Raw genomic sequence first — 20,371 nt, 5'->3', positions numbered from 1 at the left:
AGTAGCCCATTGAGGACTATAGGCAAAAACAGAATATTCTCAGTTAAAAATGAAAAAGAAACTGCAAAACTGCCTTTTGATGTATGGATTCATGTCACAGAGTTAAACTTTTCTTTTGATTCAGCAGTTTGGAAAAACTCTTTTTGGAGAATCTGCAACAGACAATTAGGAGCCCATTGAGGCCCATGAGGAAAAACTAAACATCCCCAGATGAAAACTAGAAGGAAGTTGTCTTCGAAACTGGTTTGTTATGTGTGGATTCATCTCACAGAATTGACCCTTTCTTTTGATTCAGCACGTTGGAAACACTCTTTTTGGAGAATCTGTGAAGGGACACTTTGGAGTCCATTGAGTCATATGGGGAAAAATAAAATATCCCCTGATTGAAACTGTTAAGAAGCTATCTGTGCAATGGTTTTGGGATGTTTGGATTAATCTTACAGAAGTAAACTTCTCTTTTAATTCCGCAGGTTGAAAACACTCTTTTTGAGACTTTGTGAAGGCACATTTGGGAGCCCATTGAAGCCTAAAGGGAAAAACTGAATATCCTTATACAAACCTAGAAAGAAGGTTTCTAAAAAAATGGTTTGTGATATGTAGGTTCAGTTCACAGATTTTAACATTTCTCTTTATTCATCAGGTTGAAAACACTCTTACTGGAGAATTTGCAAAGGTACATTTGGGAGCCCTTTCAGGCCTATGGGGAAAAACCAAATATCCCCATTTAAAAATTAGAAAGAAGCGACCTTTAAACTGCTTGGTATTGTATGGATTCATCTCACAGTTAAAAATTCTTTTGATTCAGCAAGTTGGAGAAACTATTTGTATAGTTTCTGCAAACAAACTTGTGTGAGCCCATTGAGGCCTATTGGGAAAAAACAAATATCCCCAGATAAAACTGGAAAGAAGTTGCTTGTGAAACTGCTTTGTGATGTGTGGATTTATCTGACAGTAGTTAGACCATTCCTTTGATTCAGTGGATTGGAAACACTCTTTTGGATAATTCGTTAAGGGTATTTGGGAGCGCTTTTAGGCATTTGGGAGCGCTTTTAGGCCTATGTGAAAAATATGAACATCTCCTAATAAAAACTAGAATGAAGCTATCTATGAAACTGCTTTGTGATGTGTAGTTTCACCTCACAGAGTTAAACCTTTCTTTTGTTTCAGCACTTTGAGCACACTCTTTTTGGAGAATCTGTGAAGGGAAATTTGGGAGCCCATTGAGGCCTATGGGGAAAAACCAAACTTTCACAGATAAAAACTAGCGAGTACCCCTTTCCTTTGATTCAGCAGAATGGAAACATTCTTTTTGGAGTATCTGCGAAGGGGCATTTTGTAGCCCATTGATGCCTATGGGGCAAAACCGAGTAGTCCCTGATAAAAAGTAAAAAGAAGACATATTGAAACTGCTTGTGATGTGTGAGTTATCTCACACAGGTAAATCTTTCTTTTGATTCAACAGGTTAAAAAGACTCTTTTTGGAGAACCTGTGAGACAACTTTTGGGAGCCCATTAAGGCCTATGTTGAAGAGCCGAATATCCCCAGATAGAAACTAGAAAGAAGTTACCTGTGAAACTGCTTTGTGATATGTGGATTCATCTCACAGAGTTAAAACTTTCTTTTAATTCAGCAGTTTGGAAACACTTTTTTTGGAGTTTCTGCAACAGGACATTTTTGAGTCCATTGAGACATATAGGGAAAAGTCAAACATTTCCTAATAAAAGCAAGAAGGAATCTGTGTGTGTGAAACTGCTTTGTGATGTGTGGATTCATCTCACAAAGGTAAATATTTATTTTGATTTAGGAGGTTGGGAACACTTTTTGTTGAATTTGTGAAGGAACATTTGGGAAACAATTGAGGACTTTGGGGAAAAACTGAAGATCCCCAGATAAAAACTACAAGGAAGCTATCTTTAAAACTATTTTGTGATGTGTGGATTGATCTCACAAAGTTTATCCTTTCCTTTGATTCAGCAAGTAGAAAACACTCTTTTTGCAGAATCTGTGAAAATACATTTTTGAGCCCATTGAAATGTATGTGGCAAAATTGAATATCCCCAGGTAAAAACTAGAAAGAACCTATCTGTGAAACTTCTTTGTGATGTTTGGATTCATCTCACAGAGTTAAACCTTTCTTGTGATTAAGCAGGTTGCAAACACTCTTTTTGGAGAATTTGTGAAGGGACATTTGGGAGACCTTTGGGGCCAATGGGGAAAAATTGAATATGCTCAGATAAAAAGTAGAAAGAAGCTATCTGTGAAACTGCTTTGTGATTTGTGTATTCATCTCACAGAGTTAAACTTTCCTTTTGATTCAGTAGGTGGGAAACGCTCTTTTTGGAGAATATGCAAAAAGACATTTTTGAGCACACTGAGGTCTATGAAGAAAACCAGATTATCCCCAGATAGAAACTACAGAGAAGCTATTTGTGAAACTACTTTGTAATGTGTGGATTCATCTCACAGAGACAAAACATTCTTCTGCTTCATCAGTTTGAAAATGCTCTTTTTTGAGAAATAGTAAAGAAACATTTTGGAACCCATAGAGGTCTATGGGGAAAAACCTAATATCTCCAGATAAAAACTAGAAGGAAGCTACCTTTGAAACAACTCTGTAATGTGTGCATTTGTCTCACAGAGTTAAACCTTTATTTGGATTCAGCAGGTTGAAAACACTATTTTTGAGAATCTGTGAAGTGACATTTAGGAGCCCATTGAGGACTCTGAAGAAAAACAAAATATACCCAGATCAAAACTAGAAGGAAGATATCTGTGAAACTGCTTTGTGATGTGGATCCATCTGATGTGGATGTGTGCGGATTCATCTCACTGACTCAAACCTTTCTTTTCATTCAGCAGATTATAGGCACTCTTCTTTGAGAATCTGTGAAGGGACATTTGGGAGCCCATTGAGACCCAGAGGGAAAAATTGAACATCCCCTTATAAAAGCTAGTAAGAAACTATGTGTGAAACTGCTCTGTGATGGGTGGATTCATCCCAAAAAGGCAAATCTTTCTTTTGATTCAGCAGGTTGGGGACACTCTTTGGTGAATTTGCAAAGGGATATTTGGGAGACAATTGAGCACTTTAGGGAGAAACGGAATATCCCCATATAAAAACGACAAGGAAGCTACCTGTAAAACTGTTTTGTGAGTGTGAATTCATCTCACAGAGCTTAACCGTTCCTTCATTTCAGCAGGTAAAAAAAACTATTTTTGCAAAATCTGCAAAAAGACATTTTTGAGCCCACTGAGTCATATGTAGCAAAATTGAATATCCCCAGAGAAAAGCTAGAAAGAAGCTGTCTGTGGAACTACTTTGTGATGTTTGGATTCATCTCACAGAGTTAAACCTTTCTTGGGATACAGCAGGTCGTAAGTACTCTTTTTGGAGAATCTGTGAAGGGACATTTGGGAGCCTTTTGAGGCCAATGGGGAAAAATTGAATACGCTCAGATAAAAACTAGAAAGAAGCTATCTGTGAAACTGCTTTGTGATTTGTGAATTCCTCTCACAAAGTTAAACCTTCCTTTTGATTCAGCAGAGTGGAAACACTCTTTTTGGAGAATCTGCAAAAAGACATTTGGGAGCCCATTGAGGCTTATGGGGAATATCTGAACATCCCCAGCTAAAAACAAGAAAGATGCTATCTGTCAATCTGCTTTATGATATATTGATTTATCTCACAGATTTAAACCTTTCTTTTGATTCAGCAGGTTGAAAACAGTGTTTGGCGTATCTGGAAGAAACATTTCGGAGTCCATTAAGGTTCATGGGACAAAACAGAGTATCCCCAAATAAAAACTAGAAAGAAGCTCTTTGTGAAACTTCTTTATGATATGTGGATTCATCTTACAGAATTAAACTTTTCTTTTGTGTCGGCAGGTAGGAAACACACTTTTAAGGAAGGTTCAAAGAGATATTTCAGAGTCCATGGAGGCCTATGGGAAAAATCTGAATATCCCCAGTAAATAATAGAAAGAAGTTGTCTCTGAAGGAGCTTTGTAATGTGTGGATTTATATCACAGAGGTAAACTTTTTTTGTTGTTTTTTTTTTAATTTAGCAGGTTCAAAACACTCCTTTTGAGAATCTGTGAAGGGATATTTAGGAGCCCATTGAGGACTATGAAGGAAAAATAAACATCCCCAGATAAAACTAGAAGGAAGATATCTATGAAGCAATTAGTGATGTGTGGATTCATCTCACAGACTTAAATGGTTCTTTTCATTCAACAGGTTGGAAATACTCTTTTTTGAGAATCTGCAAAGAGACATTTTAAGTCCATTGATACCTATAGGGAAAAATTGAACATTCCCTGATAAAAGATAGGAGGAAGCTATGAGTGAAACTGCTTTGTGGTGTGTGGATTCACCTCAAAGAGGTAAATCTTTCTTTTGACTCAGCAGGTTGGGAACACTCTTTTAGTTGAATTTGCAAAAGAACACTTGGGAGACCATGGAGGACTTTGGGGAAAAACTGAATATCACCAGAAAAAAATGACAAAGAAGCTATTGGTATCTACTTTGAAATGTGTGGATTTATCTAACAGAGTTTAACCTTTCCTATGATTCAGCAGGTAGAAAACACTCTTTTTGCAGAATCTGCAAAATGATATTTTTGAGCCCATTGAGACGTATGTGGCAAAATTGAATATCCCCAGATGAAAACTAGAAAAATGATATTTGTGAAACTACTTTGTGATATGTGGATTCATCTCACATAGTTAAACCATTCTTTTGACTCAGCAGGTTGGAAACACTATTTTTGGAGAATCAGTGAAGAAACATTAGAGGCCTATGCGGAAAAACAGAATATACCTTGATAAAAACTAGAAAGAAGATATCTGTGAAACCGCTCTGTGATGTGTGGATTCTTCTCACAGAATTAAACCTTTCTCTTCATTCAGCAGGTTGGAAACATTTCTTTTGGAGAATCTGCAAAGGGCGATTTGGGAGCCCAGAGAAGCCTATTCGAAAAAACTGAACATCCGCAGATAAAAACAAGAAAGAAGCTATCTGTGAAATTGCTTTGTGATGTATTGATTCATCTCACAGAGGTTTACCTTTCTTTTGATAAAGTAGAATGAAAACACTTTTTTTGGAGAATCTGTGAAGGGACCTTTAGAAGACCATTAAGACCTATGGGTAAAAAAGGAATATAACCAGATAAAAACTGGAAAGAAGCTATCTGTGAAACGCTTTGGGATATATGGATTCATCTCACAGATTTAAACCTTTCTTTTGATTCATCAAGTGGGAAACACCCTTTGTGGAGAATCTCTGAGGGGATATTAGGGACCCTATTGTGGCCTCTGAGGCAAAACTGAATATCCCCAGATATAAAGTAGAAAGAAGTAATCCATAAAACTGTTTTGTCATGTATGGATTCATCTTGTAGAGTTAAACCATTCTTTGGATTCAGTAGTTTGGGAGCAGTCTTTTTACAAAATCTGTGAAGGGACATTTTGAAGTCCATTGAAGCCTATGGGGACAATTGAAAATCCCAGATAAAAACTATTAAAAGCTACCTGTGAAACTGCCTAGTGATGTGTGGATTCATCTCACAGACTTAAAACTTTCTTTTGATTCAGCAGATTGGAAACTGTCTTCTTGGAGAATCTTCAAAGGTACATTTCAAAGCCTGTTGATGCCTATTGGGAAAAACTGAATATCTCTAAATAAAAACTCAAAAGAAGCTATCAGTGAACCCTATTTGTGATGTGTGTATTCACCCTACAGAGTTAAACCTTTGTTTTCATTAGCAGGTTGCCAACACTCTTCTTGGAGGATCTGGGTGCCCATTGTGGCCTATGGGGAAAAACAGAATATCTCCAGATAAAACTAGAAGGAAGCCATCTCTGAAAGTTATTAGTGATGTGTGGATTCATCTCAGAGAGTTAAAACTTTCTTTTGAATCAGCTGGTTGGAAACACTCTTTTTGGAGAGTCTGTAAAGGGACAATAGGGAGCCCCTTGAGGCCTATGAAAACAAGAGTATATCCCCACCTAAAAACTAGAAAGACGATATCTGTTAAACTGCTTTGTGATATATGGATTCATCTCACAGAGTTAAACATTTTTTTGATTCAGTAGGCAGGAAACACTCTTTTTGGAGAACTTCAAAGGGACTTTTGGGAACGCATTGTGGCCTAAAGGGAAAAGCTGAATATCCCCAGATAAAAATTAGAAAGAAGCTATCTATGAAACTGCTTTGTGATGTGTGAATTCATCCCATGGAGATAAACCTTTCTTTTGATTCAGCAGTTTGGAAAAACTCTTTTTGGGAAACCTGCGAAGGAACATTTCAGAGCCCATTGAGGCCTATGGGAAAAAGCCAAACATCCTTAGATTAAAACTGGAAAGTAGTTATCTGTGAAACTGCTTTTTGATGTGTGGATTCATCTCACAGCATTAAAACTTACTTTTGATTCAGCGGCTTGGAATCCTTCTTTTCAGAGAATGTGCAAAGGTATATTTTGGAGCCCATTGTGGCCTAAGAATAAAACCTGTATATCCCCAGATAAAAACTCAAAGAAGATATCGGTGAAACTGCTTTGTGATGTGTGGATTCCTCTCAGAGAGTTAAAAGATTCTTTTGATTCAGCAGGTTGGTAACACTTTTTGGATAATGTATGAACGGACATTTGGGAATCCATTGCGACCTAGGAAAAAAACTAACATCCTTATATAAAAACTAGAAATATGCTATCTGAAAAAATTGTTCGTGATGTGTGGATTCATCTCAAAACTGTAAACTTTCTTTTGATTCAGCAGATTGAAAACACTCTTTTTAGAGAATCTGCAAGAGAACATTTGGGATCCCATTGAGGCATATTGGGAAAAAGCAAATATCTTAAGGTAGACACTTGAAAGAAGCTATGAGTGAAACTGATGTGACGTGAGGATTCATTGGACAGCGTTAGAAAATTCTTTTCATTCACCAGGTTGGAACCACTTTTTCTGGAGAATGTATGAAAGGACATTTGGGAGTCCTTTGAGGACTCTGGGGAAAAAACAAATATCCCCAGATGAAATCTAAAAAAGAAGCCATCTGTGAAACTGCTTTGTGATATGTAGATTCGTGTCATATAATTAAAACTGTCTTTGAATCCTCAGGTTGGAAACAGTTTTTGGAAAATCTGTGAAGGGACATTTAAGAGACCATAGAAGCTTATGGGGAAAAATTGAATATCCCTAGATAAAGCTAGGAAGAAGCTATCTGTGAAACTGCTTTCTGAGTTGTAAATTTATCTCACAGAGTTAAAACTTTATTTTGATTACATTGGTTAGAAACACTATTTTTGGAGTCTCTGATAAGGGACATTTGGGATCCCTTTGGGGCTTATGGAGAAAATCCAAATATCCTCAGATAAAAACCAGAAGGAAGCTATCTGTGAAATTGCTTTGTGATGTGTGGATTCATCTCACAGAGTTAAACCATTCTTTTGTTTCAGCATGCTGTAAACACTCTTTTTGGAGAACATTTGGGAGAGACATTTGGGAGTCCATTGAGGCCTATGGGGAAAAACCGAGTATTCCCTGACACAAAATAGAAAGAAGCCATCTGTGAAACTTAATTGTGATATGTGGATTCACCTCACAAAATTAAACCTTTCTTCTGATTCAACAGGTTGGAAAAGGTGTTCTTGTTCTTCTGATTCATCAGGTTGGAAACAGCAGGTTGGAAAAATTGGCCTCTGGGGAAAAAACAAATATCCGAAGAAAAAAAACTAGAAACAAGATATCCGTTAAATTGTTTTGTGATGTGTGGATTCATCTTACAGAGATAAAACTTTCTTTTGATTCAGCCGTTTGGAAACACTCTTTTTGGAGAATCTGCTAAGGAACATTTGGGAGCCCTTTGAAACCTATAGGGAAATATCGAATATCCCCAGATAGAAAATAGAAAGAAACTCTCTGTGAAACTTATTTGTAATGTGTGGATTCATCTCACAGAATTAACCCTTTCTTTTGTTTCAACAGTTTGGAAACACATCTATTTTGAGAATCTGTGAAGGGACATTTTAAAGCCCATTGAGGCCCATGGGGAAAAACTGAATATTACCAGATAAAAACTAGAAAGAAGTTATCTGTGAAACTGGTTTTTGATGGTTGGAGTCATCTCACAGGGGTAAACCTTTCTTTTGATTTGGCACGTTGAAAACATTCTTTTTGAAGATTCCGCGAAGGGACGTTTGAATGTCCATTGAAGGCTATGGGGAAAAATGCATATTCTCAGATGGAAACCCAAGAGTAGCTGTCTGTGAAACTGATGTGATGTATGTATTCAGCTCAGAGAGTTAAACCATTATTTTGATTCAGCTGATTGCAGACACTCGTTTTGGAGAATCTGTGAAGGGACATTTAAAAGCCTATTGAGGCCTATGAGGAAAAACCAAATATTCCCAGATAAAAACTAGAAACAAGCTATATGTGAAACAGCTTTGTGATGTGTGAATTCATGTCAAGAGGTAAACATGTTTTTTTGATTCAGTAGGTTGGAAACAGTCTTTTTGAAGAATCTGCAGAGGTACATTTGAGAATGTATTGAGGCCTGTGTTGACATAGATAAGGCCGAATATCCTTAGAGAAAAACTAGAAAGAAGCTATTTGTCAATCTGCTTTATGATTTGTGAATTTTTCCCACAGAGCTAAACCTTTCTTTTGATTCAGCATCTTGAAAACCCTCTTTTTGAAAAATCTGCAACGGGACATTTGGGAGCCCATTGAGGCCTATGGGAACAAACCCAGTATCCCGAGATAAAAGCTAGAAAGAGCCTATCAGTGAAACTGTTTGTGATGTGTGAATTTATCTCACAAAGTAAAACTTGTCTTTTGATTCGACAGGTTGTAAACACTTTTTGTGGCAAGTCTGTGAAGGGACATTTGGGAGCCCATTGAGGGCTATGGAGAAAAACAGAATATTTCCAGATAGAAACTCGAAAGGCACTGTGTGTGAAACTGATGTGATATTTGGATTCATGTCACAGAGTTAAACCATTCTTCTGACTCAGCAGGTTGGAAAAACTTTTTTTTTTTTTTGGAGAATCTGTGAAGGGATATTTTGGAGCACATTATGGCCTGTGGGGAATAGCAGATTATCCCCAGATAAAAGCTAAAACGAAGCTATCTGGGTAACTACTTTGTGATGTGTGGATTCATCTCACAGAGTTAAACCTTTCATTTGATTCAGCAGGTTGCAAATTCTCTTTTTGGATAATCTGTGCAGGGACATTTGGGAGCCCATTGAGGCCTAAGGGGAAAAACGAATATCCCTGATAAAATTTAGAAAGAAGCCATTTGTGAAACTGCTTTGTGATGTGTGGATTCATCTTGCAGAGTTAAGCCTCTCTTTTGATTCAGCAAGTTGGAAGTACTCTTTCCAGAAGATCTGCAAAGGGATATATGGGAGCCCACTGAGGCCTTTAAAGAAAAGTTGAATATCCTTAGATAAAACGTGGAAAGAAACTATCTGTGAAACTGCTTTCTGATATGTGAAAACATCCTAAAGAGTTAAGCCATTGTTTTGATTCAGCAGTTTGAAAACGCTTTTTGGAGAATATACAAAGGGACCTTTGGGAACCCATTGTGGCCTGCAGAAAAAAAAAAAAAAAAGAATATCCCCAGATAAAAACCAGAAAGAAGCTATCTGTGAAACTTCTTTGTGATATGTGGATTCTTCTGCCAGAGTTAAACCATTCTTTTGAATCAGCAGGTTGGAAATACTCTTTTTGGAGAATCTACGAGTTGACATTTGGGAGCCCATTGAGGCTACAGGGAAAAATCGAATATCCCCAGATAAAAACTGGAAAGAATCTGTATCTGAAGCTGCTTTGTGATTTGCAGATTCATCTCACAGATTTAAAATTTCCTGATGATTTATCGGGTTGGAATTTTTTTTTTTTTTTTTGAGAATCTGCAAAGGGACATTTGGAAGCCCTTTCTGGTCTATGGGAATAAAACAAATATCCCTAGATAAAAACTAGAAAGAAACTATTTCTGAAACAGCTTTTTTACGTGTGGATTCCACTCACAGAGCTAAACCTTTCTTTCCATTCAGCAAGTTGGAAACACTCTTTTTAGAGAATCTGCAAAGGCACATTTGGGAGCCCATTGAGGCCTATAGGGAAAAGACAAATATCCTTAGATAAAAACTGGAAAGAAACAGTCTGTGAAACTGCTTTGTGATGTGTGGATTTATCTCTCAGAGTTGGTTCTACTGATTCAACAGGTTGGATACACTTTTTTCGGAGAACCTGTGAAGGGTTATTTTGGAGCCAGTTGAGGCCTATGGGAAAAACTCAGCATCCCCAGATAAAAGTTACAGAGAACATAACTGTGAAACTGTTTTGTGATGGGTGGATTCATTTCACAAAGTAAAACTTTTCTTTTGATTCAGCAGGTTGGAAACACTCTTTGTGGAGAGTCTTTGAAGGGATATTTGGGAGCCCATTGAAGGCTATGGGGAAAAACAGAATGTTTCCTGTTAACAGAATATTTCCTGATAGAAACTCGAAAGAAGCTATGTGTGAAACTACTTTGTGATGTGTGGATTCAACACACAGAGTTAAACCTTTCTTTTGATTCAGCAGGTTGCAAATAGTGTTTTTGGATAATCTCTGAAGGAACATTTGGGAGCCCATTGAGGCCTATGGGAAAAAAATGATTACACCTGATAAAGACTAGAAAAAAGCTATCTGTGAAACTGCTTTGTGATGGGTGAATTCATCTCACAAAGTTGAACCTTTTTTTTGATTCATCAGGTTGAAACACTCTTAATAGAGAATCTGTGAATGAACATTTGTGAACCTACTGAAGCCTATCAGGAAAAAACTAGTATTCCAAGATAGAAACTCAAAAGAAGCTACATGTGAAACTGATGTGATCTGTAAATTCCTCACACAGGTTTAAACCATTCTTTTGATTCAGCAGGTTAGAAACATTCTTTTTGGAGAATTTGCAAGGGGACATTTGGGAGCCCATTGAGGCCTGTGAAGAAAAACTGAATATCCCTAGATTAAAAACCAGAAAGAATCTATTTCTGAAATTGCTTTGTGATTTGTGGTTTCATCTCATTGAGTTAAACTTTCCTTATGATTCAGCAGGTTAGAAACACTGTGTGTGTGTGTGTGTGTGTGTGTGTGTGTGTGTGTGTGTGTGTGTGTAGAATCTGTGAAGGGACATTTGGAGGCCTATTCCAGCCTAGGAGAAAAAACCAAATATCCCCAGATAAAAGCTAGAAAGAAGCTATTTCTGAAACAGTTTTGTTATGTGTGGATTCCTCTCACAGAGTTAAACCTTTCTTTTGATTCAGCAGGTTGGAAACACTCTTTTTGCAGAATCTGCAAAGGGACATTTGGCCGTCCATTGAGGCCAGTAGGGAAAAACTAAATATCCTTAGATAAAAACCAGAAAGAAACAATCTATGAAACCGCTTTGTGATGTGTGGCTTTATCTCTCAGAATTAAAATTTTCTATTGATTCAGCACATTGGAAAGACTTTTTTCTGGAGAATCTGTGATCAGATATTTTGGACCAATTGAGGCCTGTAGGGAAAAAAACCAAATATGCGAATATGCCCATATAAAAATTTGACAGAAGCTATCTGTTAAACTACTTTGTTATGGGTGGATTCATCTTGGAGAATTAAGCCTTTCTTTTGATTCAGCAGATTAGAAACACTCTTGTTGGAGAATCTCCAAAGGGACATTCGAGAGCCCATTGAGGCCTATAAGGAAGGCTGAACATACTTAGATAAAAACTGGAAAGAAACAATCTGTGAAACCGCTTTTTTTGTGTGGATGCATAGGTTGGCAACACTTTTGGACAATATACAAAGGGACAATTTGGAGCCAATTGTTGCCTAAGGAATAAAACCCAAATATCCTTCAATAAAAACTAAAAGGAGCTATCTGTGAAACTGCTTTGTGATGGCTGGATTCATCTCAGTCAAACCTTTCTTTTTATTCGGCAGGTTGTAAACACTCCTTTTGAAGAATCTGTGAAGGGACATTTTGGAGTCTCTCGGGGCCTATGTTGAAAAACTGAGTATACTTAGGTAAAAACTAGAAATGAGATATCTGTGGAACTGTTTTGTGATGTGTGAATTCAGCTCCCAGGGGTAAACATTTCTTTTAATTCAGCAGATTGGAAACACTCTTTTTCTAGAATCTGTGAAGGGACATTTGGGAGCCCTTAGAGGACTTTTGGGAAAAAAAGAATATCCACAGATGAAAGAAGCTATTTGTGAAACTGCTTTGTGATGTGTAGATTGATCTCAAAGAGTTTAAACCTTCCTTTCGATGGTTGGAAAAACTTTTTTTTTGGAGAATCAGTGAATGGAAATATGGGAGTCCGTTGGGGCTGCTGGGAGTAAACGGAATATCCCCAGGTTAAAACTAGAAAGAAGCTATCTGTGAAACTGCTTTGTCATGTGTGGATTCATCTCACTGTGTTAACACTTTCTTTTAACTAAGCATGTTTCAAAAACTCTCTCGATAGTCTGCAAAGGTTTGGAGGACCTTTGAGGCCTATGGGGAAAAACTGAATATCCCCAGACAAGAAGTAGAAAGCAGGTGTCTAAGAAACTACTTTGTGATATGTGGATTCATCTCAAAGAGTTTAACATTTGTTTTGATTCAACAGGTTGGAAAAACTCTTTTTGGAGAATCTGCAAAAGGATATTGGTAGCACATTGAAACTTATGTTTAATAAATGCATATCTCCATATAAAAAATAGAAAGAAGCTGTCTGTGAAACTACTTTGTTATGTGTAAATTTTTCTCACAACGTTACACTTTTCTTTTGATTCAGCAGGTTGGCAACACTCTTTTTGTAGAATATGCGAAGTGACATTTGGCAGTCCACTGAGGCCAATGGGGAAAATCTGGATATCCGCAGATAAAAAGTAAAAACAAAGCTTTGTGTGAAACTGCTTTGCAATGTGTGGATCCATCTCACAGATATATTCTTTTCTTTTGATTAAGAAGCTTGGAAACAATCTTTTTGGAGAGTCTGTGAAGGGACATTTGGAAACTCCATGAGGCCCATGGGGAAACACAAAATATACCCAGATAAAAACTAGAAAGAAACTATCTGTGAAACTACTTTGTGATGTGTTGGTTCATCTGAAAGAGGTAAATTATCCTGCTGATTTAGCAGTTTGGAAGCCCTCTTTTTGTAGAATTTGCAAAAAGACATTTGGGAGCCCATTGAGATTTTGAAGAAAACCCGAATATACCCAGATAAAATATACCCAGATAAAAACTAAAAAGAAGCTATGTGTGAAACTATTTTGTGATGTGTGGGGTTATCTCATAGAGTTGTTTTTGACTCAGCAGGTTGGAAACACCTTTTTTGGAGACTCTGTGAAGGGACATTGGAGAGCTCATTGAGGGCTATGGGGCAAAACAGAATATCCTGAGATAGAAAATAGAAAGAAGCTATTTGTTAAACCGCTTTGTGATGTGTGTGTTCATTTCAGAGAGTTAAATCCTTTCTTTTGATTCACCCTGTTGGAAATACTCTCTTTTCATTATCTGCAAAGGGATATTTGGGAGCTTATTGAAGCCTACAGGGAATAGCTAAATATCCCCAGATGAAAACTAGAAGGAAGCTATCTATGAAACTGCTTTGTGATGTGTGGATTCATTTAACAGAGTTAAAACTTTATTTTCATCCATCAGGTTAGAATCCCTCATTTTCTAACATCTATGAAGAGACATTTGGGAGCCCGTTGAGGTCTATAGGGAGTAACCGAATATCCACAGATAAAATCTAGCAAAAACATATCTGCTAAACTGCTTTGGGGTTTGTGGATTCATTTCACAGATATAAACCTTTTTTTAATGCAGCAGGTTGACAACACTCTTTTTAGAGTTTCTGTGAATAAACATGTGGGAGTCCCTTGAAGCCTATCGGGAAAAATCAAATATCCCCAGATACAAACTAGTAAGATGCTATCTGTGAAACTGCTTAATGATATGTGGATTCATCACACAGAGTTAAAACTTACTTTTTATTCAGCTGGTTGGAAACACTATTTTTTAGAATCTGCGAAGGGACATTTGGGAGTTTGTTGAGATCTCTGAAGAAAAACCGAATATTTTTGGATAGAAATGCGAAAGAAGCTAACTGTGAAACTGCTTTTGATGTGTAAATTCATCAGATTGAAAACACGCTTTTTGAACAATCTGCAAAGGGACATTTGGGAGCCCTTTGAGACCTAAGGGGAAAATCCAAATATCCCAGGTAAAAACGAGAAAGAAGATATCCATGAAACTGCGCTGTCATGTATGAATTTATCTCACAGAAGTAATCATTTCTTTATATTCAGCAGGCTGGAAACACTATTTCTTGAGAAACTGAAGGGATATTTGCGAGCCAATTTAGGCCTATGGGGAAAAATTGAATATCCAGAGATAAAAACCAGAAAGAAGTTATCCATCAACTGCTTTCTGATGTGTGTATTCATCTCACAGTGTTCAAACTGTCCCTTGATTCAGCAGGTTGGAAACATTTTTTTAAGAATCTGCAAAAGAACATTTTGAAGCTCATTGAAGCCTATGGGGAAAAGCAAAATATCCTTAGATAAAAACTAGAAAGAAGCTATTTCTGAAACTGCTTTGGGATGTGTAAATTCATCTCAAATAATTAAATCCTTTTTTGGGGGATTCAGAAGGTTGGAAACACTCTTTTTGTAGAATCTGCAAGGGGACATTTGGGAGTCCATAGATGTCTATGGGGAAAAGTCAAATATCCCCAGATAAAAACTAGAAAGATGTTATCGGCGAAATTGCTTTGAGATATGTAAATTCATCTCACAGATTTACAACTTCCTTTTCATTCAGCAGATGAGATACACTATTTTTTTTGAATCTACAAAGAGACATTTGGGAGTCCATTGAGGCCTATAGGGAAAAACTGAATATTCCCAGATAAAAACTCAAAAAATGTTATCTCTGAAACTGCTTATTGATGTGTGTATTCAACCCACAGAGTTGCACGTTTGTTTTGATTCAGCAGGTTGGAAACACTCTTTTTGAAGAATCTGCAAAGGGACATTTGGGAGGCCATTGTGGTGTATGGGGAAAAACTATCGCCAGATAGAAAATAGGAAGCAGCTATTTGTGAAACTGCTTTGTGATGTGTGGAGTCACTTCACAGAGTTAAAACTTTCTTTTGATTCAGCAGTTTGGAATCACTCTTATTGCAGTATCTGTGAAGGGACATTTGAGAGCCCACTGAGGCCTATTGGGAAAAGTCTAATATACCCACATAAAACTAGAAAGAATCTGTCTCTTAAACTGCTTTGTGATGTGTGGATTCATCTTACAGAGTTAAAATTTCCTTTGATTTGGCTAGTTGGGAACAGTCTTTTTGTAGAATCTACGAAGGAATATTTTGGAGCCCATTGTGTGTTATAGGGAAAAACAAAATATACCCTCGTAAAAACTAGAAAGAAACTATCGTTAAGCTGCTTTCTGATTCCTGGATTTATCTCATAGAATTAAACCTTTCTCTTTATTGAGCAGATTGGAAACACTCTTTTTGGAGAACATGTGATGGAACATTTGGGACTCCATTGAGGCCTATGGGGCAAAATGCAATATCCCCAGATGAAAACTAAAAGAAACCTATCTGTGAAACTGATTTGTGATGTGTAGATTTATCTCACAGATTTAAACTTTTCCATTCATTCAAGAGCTTTAACACACTGTTTTTCTAGAATCTGTGAAGGGATATTTGGGAAATCATTGATGCCTAGGAGGAAAAAGAGAGTATTCTCAAATGAAAATTAGAAAGAAGCTATCTGAAACTGCTTTTGGATGTATGGATTCATCTCACAGACTTAAACCTTTCTTTTGATTCAGAGATTGGAAACACCCTTTTTGAAAAATCTCTGAAAGTACATTTGGGATCCAATTGAGGGCTGTGGGGGAAAAAAGAATATCCCCTGAAGAAATTTAGAAACAAGATATCTGTGAGACTTCTTTGTGATCTGTAGATTCATTTAACAGAGTGAAACTTGCTTTTTGATTCAGCACGTTGGAAACACTCTTTTTGGAGACTCCGTAAGGGGACATTTTGGAGCCCATTTAAGCCTAAGAAAGAAAACAAATACTCCCAGATACAAACTAGAAAGAAGGTATTTGTGAAACTCTTTTGTGATGTGTGTATTTATCTCCCAGAGTTAAAACTGTATTTTGATCCAGCAGGTTGGAAACATTCTTTGTCAATAATCTGTGAAGGGATATTTGGGAGTCCATTGAGTTCAATAAGAAAACTCTGAGTATCCCCAGAGAGAGACTAGAATGAAGCTATCTGTGAAACTGCTTTGTGATCTGTGGATTCATCTCAAAGAATTAAACTTTTCTTTTGATTCAGCAGGTTGGAAAAACACTTTTGGATAATCTATGAAGGGACATTTGGGAGTTCATTAATATCTATGGTAAAAAAAAAAAAAAAAAAAAGAACAAATCCCCAGATAAAAACTAAAAAGAAATTATCTGCGAAACTTCCTTGTGATGTGTGGGTTCATCTTACAGAGCGAAACCTTTTTTTTTTTTTTTTTTTTTTTGAGTCAGGGAGTTGGAAACACTGTTATTGGAGATTCTGTGAAGAAATATTTGGGAGACCATTGAGGCCTTTGAGGAAAAACCGAATATCCCCAGGCAAAAACTAGAAAGAAGCTATTTGTGAAACTGCTTTGTGATGTGTGGATTCATCTCACATAGTTAAACCTTCTTTTCATCAGCAGAATGAAAACTCTCTTTTTGTAGAATCTGTGAAGGACCATTTAAAAGCTCATTGAGATCAATGGAAAATATCCACATATCCCCAGATAAAAACCTGAAAGAAGCTATCTGTGAAATTGCTTTGTGATATGTGGGTTCATCTCACAGAGTTAAACCTTTTATTTGATGCAGAAGTTGGAAACATTTGCTTTGAAGAATTTGTGAATAAACATTTGGGATCCCATTTAGGCCTTTGGGATAAAACAAAATATCCCTAGATGAAAACTAGAAATAAGTTATCAGTGAAAATATTTTGTGATGTGTAAATTCTTCTCCCAGAGCTAAAGCTTTCGTTTGATTCAGCAGATTGGAAACACTCTTTTTGGAGAATCTGCAAAAGGATATTTTGAATCCTATTGAGGCCTATGGGAAAAAAATTGAATATCCCCTGATAAAAACTAGAAAGAAGCTGTATGTGAAACTGTTTTTGCAATGAGTGGATTCATGTCACAGAATTAAACCTTTCTTTTGATTCAGCAGGTTGGAAAACTCTCTTTGGAGAATCTATGAAGGAACATTTTGGAGCCAATTTTGGCAATTGGGGAAAAACAAAATATCCCCAGATATAAACTAGAAAGAAACTATCTATGTCACGGCTTTGTGATGTGTGGATTCGTGTCACAGAGTTAAACCTTTCTCTTGATTCACCAGGTTGGAAACACTCTTTTTGTAAAATCTGAGAAGGGACATTTAGGAGCCCGCTGAGGCCTATGGGGTAAAAGCAAATATACCCAGATAAAGATCAGAGAGAAGATATTTGAGAAACTGCTTTGTGATGTGCAGATTCATCTCACAGAGATATATTTTTCTTTTGATTCAGCATGTTGGAAGCACTGTTTTTGGAGAATCTGTGAAGGGAAATTACGGTGCCCATTGAGGCTTATGGAGAAAAATGGAATATCCCCAGATAAAAACTAGAAAGAAGCTATAAGTGAAACTGCTTTATGATATCTGGATATATCTCACATAATTAAATTTTTCTTTTTATTTATCAGTTTGGAGACACTCTTTTTGTACAATCACTGAAGTGACATTTGGAAGCCCTCTTAGACCTATGGAACAAAGCTGCATATTCCCAGATAAAAAATACAAAGAAGCCATCAGGGAAACTTCTTTTTGGTGTGTGTTTTCATCTCACAGTGTTAAACCTTTCTTATGATTCTGCAGGTTGGAAACACTCTTTTTGGAGAACCTGCAAGGGAACATTTAGGAGCCCATTAAGGCCTATGGGGAAAAACAAAATATCCCCATACAAAAACTAAAAATAATCTATCTGTGAAACTACTTTGTGATGTGTGGGGTCATCTCACAAAGTTATATCTTCCTTTGGTTCAGCAGGTTGTAAACATTCTTCTAGTAGATTCTTTGAAGGGATATTTTGAAGAACTTTTAGACCTATGGGGAAAAACTGAATGTTCAAAGATAAAATCTAGAAAGAATGTATCTTTGAAACTGCTTTGTGATGTGTGGATTCATCTCATAGAGTTAAGCTTTTCTTTTGATTCAGCAATTTGGAGACTTTTTTTTGCAGAATCGGTGAGGGGACATTTGAAAGCCCATTGAGGCCTATAGAAAAAAAAAAAAGAATATAACCAGAAAAAAAAAAAACTAGAAAAAAGGTATCTGTGAAACTGCTTCGTGATGTGTGACTTCATCTCACAGACATAAGCCTTTCCTCTGATTCAGGAGGTTAGAAACCCTCTTTTGGTAGAACCTGTGAAGTGACATTTGAGAGCCCTTTGAGGCCTGTGCAGAAAAGTCACATATCCCCAGAGAAAATCTATCGGTGAAACTTACTTTTTATATGTGTTTTTATCCCTCAGGGTAAAAACTTTCTTATGATTTCACAAGTTGTAAACACTCTTTTTGGAGAATATTCAAGGAGACATTTGGGAGTCCTTTGAAGCCTATGAAAAGAAACTGAATATTTCCACATAAAAACCAGAAAGAAGCTATGTGTACAATTGCCTATGAAGCCTATGAGGCAAAAATGAATATCCAAAGATAAAAATGAGAAAGAATTTACCTGTAAAATGACTTTGTGATGTGTGGATTCATCAAACAGTGTTGAACTTTTCTTTTGATTCATCAGTTTGGAAACACTCTTTCTGGAGAATCTGCAAAGGGACATTTGGGTGTCCATTGACATCATAAGAAAGGCTGAACTCTGAGAGAAGAATGCACAAGCCACAAACCAGTTTCTCAGAGAGAAACCTTCCAGTTTTCATCTTGGGATATTCCCTTTTTCGCCATTGGAATCAATGAGTTCCCAAATGTTCATTAGCAGAAAGAACAAAAACAGTGTTTCCAAGCTGATGAATCAAAAGAAAGCTTACATCACAAAGAAATTTCTTAGATATCTTCCTTCTAGTTTTTATCTGATGATATTTTATTTTGCACCATAGGCCCCAATGAGCTCTCAAATGTCCTTTTGCAGATTCTGCAAAAACAGTCTTTCCAAATGACTGAATCAAAATAAAGGTTTAATTCTGTAAGATGAATGCACACATCACAAGCTATCACAGATAGCTTCCTTCTAGATTTTATCTTAGTATATCTGCTTTTCAGCATTGGCCTGAATCACTTCCCAAATATCCATTCACCGAATGGACAAAAACAGTGATTCAAACTGCTGAATCAAAAGAAAGGTTGAACTCTGTGAGATGAATGCACACAGAACAAGGCAGTTTCTCAGAAATCTGCTTTCTAGATTAATCTGAAGATATTTTCATTTTCACCATTGGCCTGTGTGTGCTCCCAAACGTACTTTCACAGATTCTACAAAAATACTGTTTCCAAACTGGTGAATCAAAATAAAGGTTTAACTCTGAGAGCAATGCACACATCAAAAAGCAGTTTCTCAGAAAGTTTATTTCTAGTTTTTGTCTGAAGATACATTCCTTTTCACCATAGGCCTCAGTGCAGTCCCAAATGTCCTTTCACAGAATCTAAAAAACATTGTTTCCAAACTGCTGAGTTAAAAGAAAGGTTTAACTGTGAGAAGAATGCACACATCACACAGCAGTTTCTGAGAAAGTTTCTTTCCAGTTTTTATCTAAAGGTATTTTCTTTTCCAACATAGGTGTCAATATGCTCCCAAATGTCCTTTCAAAGATTCTAAATTAGATAGTATTTCCAAATTGCTGAATTAAAGGAAGGTTTAACTCTGCAAGATAAAATGCAAATCAAAAAGCGGTTTCTCAGAAAGCTTCTTTCCAGTTTTTATCTGAAGATATCTCCTTTTACACAATAGGCCTTGGTGCATTCCAAAAAGTCCTTTTGTAGATCCTACAAAAACAGTGCTTCCAAACTACTGAATCAGAGGAAAGTTTTAAGTCTGCGAGATGAATGCACATATCACAAAGTGGTTTCTCAGATAGCTTCCTTCTACTTTATATCTCGGGATATTGACTTTTCACCAGTGACCTCAATTAGCTCCCAAATATCCCTTAGGAGATTCTAGAAAAACATTATTTCATTGGCCTCAATGAGTTCCCAAATGTCAGACAGAAAGTGCTTCCAAACTGCAGAATCAAAAGACAGGTTTAACTCTATGAAATGAATGCACACATCAC

The sequence above is a fragment of the Macaca nemestrina genome, chromosome 20, assembly GCF_043159975.1.
Source record: "Macaca nemestrina isolate mMacNem1 chromosome 20, mMacNem.hap1, whole genome shotgun sequence".
In the NCBI taxonomy this organism is placed as follows: Eukaryota; Metazoa; Chordata; class Mammalia; order Primates; family Cercopithecidae; genus Macaca; species Macaca nemestrina.
This window is presented reverse-complemented; position numbering follows the sequence as displayed.